The sequence below is a fragment of the Mytilus californianus genome, unplaced genomic scaffold (assembly GCF_021869535.1).
Source record: "Mytilus californianus isolate M0D057914Y unplaced genomic scaffold, xbMytCali1.0.p SCAF_3, whole genome shotgun sequence".
In the NCBI taxonomy this organism is placed as follows: Eukaryota; Metazoa; Mollusca; class Bivalvia; order Mytilida; family Mytilidae; genus Mytilus; species Mytilus californianus.
The window spans coordinates 20,526,327-20,534,635 of NW_026262679.1; the positions used below are offsets into that span (position 1 = coordinate 20,526,327).

At 33.6% G+C, this 8,309-nt stretch overlaps 1 long non-coding RNA gene across 1 annotated transcript; it reads right to left on the bottom strand.

Moving 5' to 3' along the window:
- Positions 1-262: 262 nt before the first annotated feature.
- On the bottom strand, positions 263-7,872 carry LOC127734092 (uncharacterized). Its single transcript, XR_007997418.1, has 2 exons — positions 4,988-7,872; positions 263-1,389 (listed from the first exon to the last, which is right to left on the bottom strand). It is a non-coding gene; the product is annotated as an uncharacterized LOC127734092 (long non-coding RNA).
- Between the last annotated feature and the right edge of the window lie 437 nt (positions 7,873-8,309).

Consider the following 8,309-nt stretch of genomic DNA (forward strand, 5'->3'; position numbering starts at 1 on the left):
TCGTTTCTCGTTTTTAATATAGATTAGACCGTTGGTTTTCCCGTTTGAATGGTTTTACACTAGTAATTTTTGGGGCCCTTTATAGCTTGCTGTGCGGTGTGAGCCAAGGCTCCGTGTTGAAGACCGTACTTTGACCTATAATGGTTTACTTTTATAAATTGTGACTTGGATGGAGAGTTGTCTCATTGGCACTCATACCACAGCTTCTTATATCTATTGTACCTGTATGTGTGCGACAATAAAAGAAACAAGTAAAAAGCAAAAAATTGCACTTTTATATAATGATAGTCACATCTCTAGCTATAAAGATTGATTAGACATACATATGAAATTAAATCAAAAGGCAGCAACAATTCCCTTAACTTTACAGTCTTCTTATAGTTATTTGTCTAATGAATGAAACTTTGTTTTTGCTTGTATATATATAGGTACTGCATATATATGTATATATGGTGTTAGCCCTGTATAACCACGTGTTACCCGATGGAGAATGTCTGTCATTAGGTTGTCACATGTTTAGACGTGTATATTAAAATTAAAATTTGTTGTGGCGTTATGGTAATTAACATTATCATCCTTTACGGCAGACAAAATAGCTGATCTGAAAGGTACACCATCTACTTGCCACTATACATCATGTACTCAACCCTAGATAAAGCCGACGAGGAAAGGCATTACATCGACCACCGAAAGCTACATAAAAAGCCTAAGTGGTCGTGTGGTCTAGGGCGCTGGACACGGTGCAGGCGGTGTTGCCACGATGTCACAGACGCAAGGGTTCGAATCCCGCTGAGGAAAGAACAAAAATTTGCTAACGCAAATTTGAAGATCTAACATTGTTAGGCTAAATTTGAGACGAATTATATAGATATAGGAAGATGTGGTATGAGTGCCAATGAAACAACTCTCCATCCAAGTCACAATTTATAAAAGTAAACCATTATAGGTCAAGGTATGGTCTTCAACACGGAGCCTTGGCTCACACCGAACAACAAGCTATAAAGGGCCCCAAAAAAATTACTAGTGTAAAACCATTCAAACGGGAAAACCATCGGTCTAATCTATATAAAAAAACGAGGAACGAGAAACACTTATGAACCACATATATATATTATGGTGTTAGCTGTATAACCACGTGTTATCCGATGGAGAATGTCTGTCATAAAGTTGTCACATGTTTAGACGTGTATATATGTAGTGCCTATATAGTAAACCATAGAGGAAAGGAGAAAATATAAAGTAAATTTGCATTTGCCCTGTTTATTAGTACAATAAAAATAAGAAAAATGATAAGAATAAACACTGAAAGAACTTCAGTATGACATATTGGATTGCAAAATATTGAACAAAACAAAACTCACACATTCTATAAGTCTCATTCTATACTACCTAGAAGGTCACATTAATCATATGTACAGTTGCTATACTGACTTAAACAAATGTTCTGCAATCCTAAAATTAAGGGGAGATAATATGTTTGGATTTGGATTATCTCCCTTTGAGTGTTGAAATTAAGTTTAGTGGGTATAAATTTGTTGGGTCCCCCCCCTAACCCTTTTTTTGGAAACAGGTAATCCAAAATCTTTTTTTAAGTTGCACAAAAAAAAATATCATTATATGATAATCATGACTTTTGTTACTCTTACTTTTTTTATTTATTACTATTCTTATGTTTGCACAGTGTTTTACCAAGGTTTATTTATCCATGAAGGAAGATGTATACATCATCTAGTTTATACAGATACAATATTACGGCTTTGTGTTTCCATAGACAATTGTATGAGTCAAAGTGTAATCAGGGGAATGAAATTAAGAAATGGAATGTTTATTCTATATCTTAGCTATTTAAATGACTAAGGATATATTACAAATTTTCTCATACAACTGTCAAGGTTTAAATTCTAGAGAGAAACGGAGAGATGTGTTCGAATACTTGAAATCAAAACTCTGTCATGTTTACTGTCTGCAAAACACGTACTTTACTGAAAAAGATGAATCCTTTATTAGAAACCAATGGGGAGGAGAATGTATTTTTAATTCTTTTGCCTCCAATCAAAGAGGAGTTGCCATTTTATTTGCAAATAATCTTGAATATAAAATAAATAAAATATAGAAAGATGAAAATGGAAATTTCCTGGGTGTTGACATTACAATTGAAGGTAAAAATATAACACTTGTAGAGACATTATCATAGCCAAAAGATGGACAATACCTTGGCCAAAACCTAGACAATATCATGGGCAAAAGATAGACAATGCCACAGATATAAAAATAAAAAGAAAATTAACAGTCCTAAAGACACTGCACTGTACACCCAAGATTGAGAAACACGAACCCCATCATAAGTCGGTAGGAAGACCAGGTGCTAGCTACATGTAGGTTCGAACCGCCTCGGTGGTTTCGTGGTAGCGCGTTTGCCTCGTGTGCGGGATATCGTGGGTTCGAACCCCGGCCGGGTCAAACCAAAGACTTTAAAAATGGTATGTGCTGCTTCTCCGCTATGCACGCGGCATTAAGGCGTAAGAGCAAAGACTGGTCGGCTCGGAGTCAGAATAATGTGTCCGGGTAAGGTGATATGTCTTCCTGTGGACTGTTACCTTGTGAACTAGCACGTTAAAAATCCGGCTCAGCGTTTCGGTCTAGTACAAAGCAGGGTGTTGTCTCGATATCCCAATAGCATGAGTTCGAATCCCGGCAAATAATATATATATATATATATATATATAATTCGTCTGAACAACAGACCAACAATGTTAGATCTGTAAATTTGCGGAAGCAAATTTTTTGTTCTTCCCTGGCCGGGATTCGAACTCCTGCTACTCGTGGCACCAAATCGCCTTGCACTATGCCCGTCGCGCTTGACCACTCGACCACCTAGGCTCTATTTTTAGCCTTGTATCACCATCACTGCTGGTGATCCGATGGATAAAATCTGTTGTAGAGTCGTCACTGGTTCAGACGTACTTATTATATATATATATATATATTTATATGAAAATGCATGCTACTTTAGTTACCTAATTGATTTTCTTGTTGCTTTGTTTATTTGGTTAACTTTTTATTTTGATATTGTAGTACATGTAGTTTGTTTCCCCATGTATAACTTCATGTATAATGCAAACATTTTGAACTGTCATAATATATAATATATGTCCACTTTTAGGTTATGAGACCGATGACTTTCTTTGAACAATAGGAAAACCAAAAAAGAATGTTAAAGACGTAAAACAGCTAGGACTTTCTACTCTAATTATATAACAATCAAAACAAGACTGAGAAAGTAAGCATAAAAAGGCTACAAAAAAAAAAAACAAAAAAAAATTAAACATATTTTGTATTTACATTGTATCATAGATCAAATTTATTCGTTCAGTGTATGTTCACCTGTGTTAAAATGTCTTTTGATTGAGTTAAGCCATTTCAATTGATATTTTATAGTGTGTCTTTCTATGTTGTGATTTTACACTATTGTTTCAGATAAGGGTGAAGGTTTGGTACCATCAAAACGTTTAAACCCGCTGCAATTGTTTGCACCGGTCCTAAGTCAGGAATCTGATGTTCAGTAGTTGTCGTTTGTTGATGTGGTACATAAGTGTTTCTCGTTTCTCGTTTTTAATATAGATTAGACCGTTGGTTTTCCCGTTTGAATGGTTTTACACTAGTAATTTTTGGGGCCCTTTATAGCTTGCTGTGCGGTGTGAGCCAAGGCTCCGTGTTGAAGACCGTACTTTGACCTATAATGGTTTACTTTTATAAATTGTGACTTGGATGGAGAGTTGTCTCATTGGCACTCATACCACAGCTTCTTATATCTATTGTACCTGTATGTGTGCGACAATAAAAGAAACAAGTAAAAAGCAAAAAATTGCACTTTTATATAATGATAGTCACATCTCTAGCTATAAAGATTGATTAGACATACATATGAAATTAAATCAAAAGGCAGCAACAATTCCCTTAACTTTACAGTCTTCTTATAGTTATTTGTCTAATGAATGAAACTTTGTTTTTGCTTGTATATATATAGGTACTGCATATATATGTATATATGGTGTTAGCCCTGTATAACCACGTGTTACCCGATGGAGAATGTCTGTCATTAGGTTGTCACATGTTTAGACGTGTATATTAAAATTAAAATTTGTTGTGGCGTTATGGTAATTAACATTATCATCCTTTACGGCAGACAAAATAACTGATCTGAAAGGTACACCATCTACTTGCCACTATACATCATGTATTCAACCCTAGATAAAGCCGACGAGGAAAGGCATTACATCGACCACCGAAAGCTACATAAAAAGCCTAAGTGGTCGTGTGGTCTAGGGCGCTGGACACGGTGCAGGCGGTGTTGCCACGATGTCACAGACGCAAGGGTTCGAATCCCGCTGAGGGAAGAACAAAAATTTGCTAACGCAAATTTGAAGATCTAACATTGTTAGGCTAAATTTGAGACGAATTATATAGATATAGGAAGATGTGGTATGAGTGCCAATGAAACAACTCTCCATCCAAGTCACAATTTATAAAAGTAAACCATTATAGGTCAAGGTACGGTCTTCAACACGGAGCCTTGGCTCACACCGAACAACAAGCTATAAAGGGCCCCAAAAAATTACTAGTGTAAAACCATTCAAACGGGAAAACCATCGGTCTAATCTATATAAAAAAACGAGAAACGAGAAACACTTATGAACCACATATATATATTATGGTGTTAGCTGTATAACCACGTGTTATCCGATGGAGAATGTCTGTCATAAAGTTGTCACATGTTTAGACGTGTATATATGTAGTGCCTATATATTAAACCATAGAGGAAAGGAGAAAATATGAAGTAAATTTGTATTTGCCCTGTTTATTTGTACAATAAAAATAAGAAAAATGATAAGAATAAACACTGAAAGAACCTCAGTATGACATATTGGATTGCAAAATATTGAACAAAACAAAACTCACACATTCTATAAGTTTCATTCTATACTACCTAGAAGGTCACATTAATCATATGTACAGTTGCTATACTGACTAAAACAAATGTTCTGCAATCCTACAATTAAGGGGAGATAATATGTTTGGATTTGGATTATCTCCCTTTGAGTGTTGAAATTAAGTTTAGTGGGTATAAATTTGTTGCCCCCCCCTAACGCTTTTCTTTGGAAACAGGTTATCCAATATTTTTTTTTAGTTGCACCAATACAAATATCATTATATGACAATCTTGACTTTTGTTCCTCTTACTTTTTTTTATTTATTACGATTTTTATGTTTGCACAGTGTTTTACCAAGGTTTATTTATCCATGAAGGTAGATGTATACATCATCTAGTTTATACAGATACAATATTACAGCTTTGTGTTTCCATAGACAGTTGTATGAGTCAACGTGTAATCAGGGGAATGAAATTAAGAAATGGAATGTTTATTCTATATCTTAGCTATTTAAATGACTAAGGATACATTACAAATTTTCTCATACAACTGTCAAGGTTTAAATTCTAGAGAGAAACGGAGAGATGTGTTCGAATACTTGAAATCAAAACTCTGTCATGTTTACTGTCTGCAAGACACGTACTTTACTGAAAAAGATGAATCCTTTATTAGAAACCAATGGGGAGGAGAATGTATTTTTAATTCTTTTGCCTCCAATCAAAGAGGAGTTACCATTTTATTTGCAAATAATCTTGAATATAAAATAAATAAAATATAGAAAGATGAAAATGGAAATTTCCTGGGTGTTGACATTACAATTGAAGGTAAAAATATAACACTTGTTAATTTATATGGACCATAAAATGACTCACCTTCTTTTTATAATAGAGTCAATGAAATAATCGAAAATTTTAACTATCAACAAGTTATTCTGACTGGAGATTTTAACTTAGTCCAAAATCAGGCATTAGATACATGTACTTGCAACTACCTAAATATAAATAATCCACGAGCAAGAGAAAAAGTCTGTGAACTTATTGAAACCTATGATCCAATCGATCCCTTTCGGGAATTCTACCCAGATAATAAACGATATACGTGGAGAAAAATTAATCCTCTGAAGCAAGCTAGGCTCGATTTTTTTCTTGTATCTCGGAGTTTCTATCAAAATATAAAAGAAGTAGAAATTCAAAACAGCTATAGATCCGATCAATCACCAATATTTTTACACTTTAAAATAAATTATTTCAATATTGGGAAGGGTTTATGTAAATCTAATAATAGTTTATTTTATGATATAGAATATATTGAAACTGTCAAAGAAAAAATAAAACAAGTTAAAGATCAATATGCAACTTTAGTATACAACAGAGACACACTAGATCAAGTGGATTGCTTAGATATTCAATTCACAATAAATGAACAACTGTTCTTAGAAACATTAATGACCGAAATTAGGGGTAAAACAATTTCCTTTGCATCATATAAAAAGAAAGAAAAAAAAATTCAAAAATTAGAAGAAAATATACAAACCACAGAAACTCTTGAAAATCTCAACCAAAAAAAAATCTGAATTACAAATTTTAAGACAAGGAAAAATGCGTGGTCATTATGTCCGTTCAAAATTGCAATGGGTAGAAGAAGGAGAAAGATCCTCCAAATATTTCCTCAATTTAGAAACTAAGATTTTTTTTAATAAAACAATTCCAAGACTAGTCAATAATGAAGGTCTTTGTATAAACAAACAAGAACAGATTTTAATGGAAGCCAAAAACTTCTATAAGGATTTATATTAAAAAAATGATACAATAGAAAATGTTGATCTCAATAAGGAAATTCCATATTTAGATGTTCCAAAGTTAATAAACGAAAGAAAGGATATCCTTGAGGGGAAAATTTCTTATTCAGAATTAACAGCAGCTATTAAAAGAATGAAAAATAACAAAAGTCCAGGATCGGATGGATACACCAGTGAGTTTTCTAAATTCTTTTGGATAGATTTAGGCAAATTTGTTCTACAATCAATCAACTATGGGTATAATATGGGTGAAATGTCAGTATCTCAAAAAAGGGGAATAATCACTTGTATACCAATAATATATATGAAAAACTGGAGACCTACAAGTCTTTTAAACACAATATATAAACTTGGGTCTAGCTGTATTGCAGAGCGATTGAAGTCTATGTTGTCACTTTTAATAAATAACTATCAAACAGGGTTTATTCCTCGAAGATATATTGGTGAAAATACTAAATTAATTTATGATATTTTATTGTATACAGAAGAAATGACATACCTGGTATTCTCCTCCTTATTGATTTTGAAAAGGCTTTTGACTCAATTTCTTGGAGTTTTATTAAAAGCGTATTGGACTTTTTCAATTTCGGACCATCTATTAAACATTGGATCATTACTTATAAAACTAAAATTCAATCTGCAGTCACTCAAAATTGCCATCTCTCAGAATTTTTTGACATTCAGAGAGGCTGTCGACAAGGGGATCCCCTGTCACCATATATATTTTTACTGTGTGCAGAGATACTTGGTATACATATACGAAATAATGACCAAATTAAAGGAATCACCATAGATGACTCAGAGTATCTCATTTCACAATATGCAGATGATACTTCTCTTATACTTGATGGATCACCAGAATATTTGGATGCATCTCTCCGTACTCTAGATAAATATGCATATTTATCAGGTCTTAATATAAATTTAGACAAGACCAAGGTTGTTATGATTGGGAAGAAAAAGTTTAGTCAAGAAACTATGTGTGTTAAGTGGGGATTGGAGTGGGGTTCCAGCAGATTTACACTTCTTGTGATAAATGTCTCCGTGGATTTTAATGAAATTGAATATTTAAACTATGACCCCAGGATGAAAGAAATCGAAAATACTATAAAACTTGGTCAAACCAAATACTCTCCCCAATAGAAAAAAATATATTTTATAAAAATAAAAGACTCAGTAGGGCAGAGAACTGCTGGAAACTCTGGACTCCTTTATTGTCATAAAAAAAAAAGATAAACAACAACACTATATGTTATAAATTAAAAATATGTATTCTCTATCCAAGCAACCTTTGTCTTGCAATCATATTCTGCAATGTATCAAACTATTTTAGCTGTGTCTATTTAATATGTTGTATATCTTCTGCCTATATATTATATTATGTATAAAATTGAGAATGGAAATGGGGAATGTGTCAAAGAGACAACAACCCGACCACAGAACAGACAACAGCAGAAGGCCACCAACAGGTCTTCAATGCAGCGAGAAATTCCCGCACCCGGAGGCGTCCTTCAGCTGGCCCCTAAACAAATATATATACTAGTTCAGTGATAATGAACGCCATACTAAACTCCAAATTG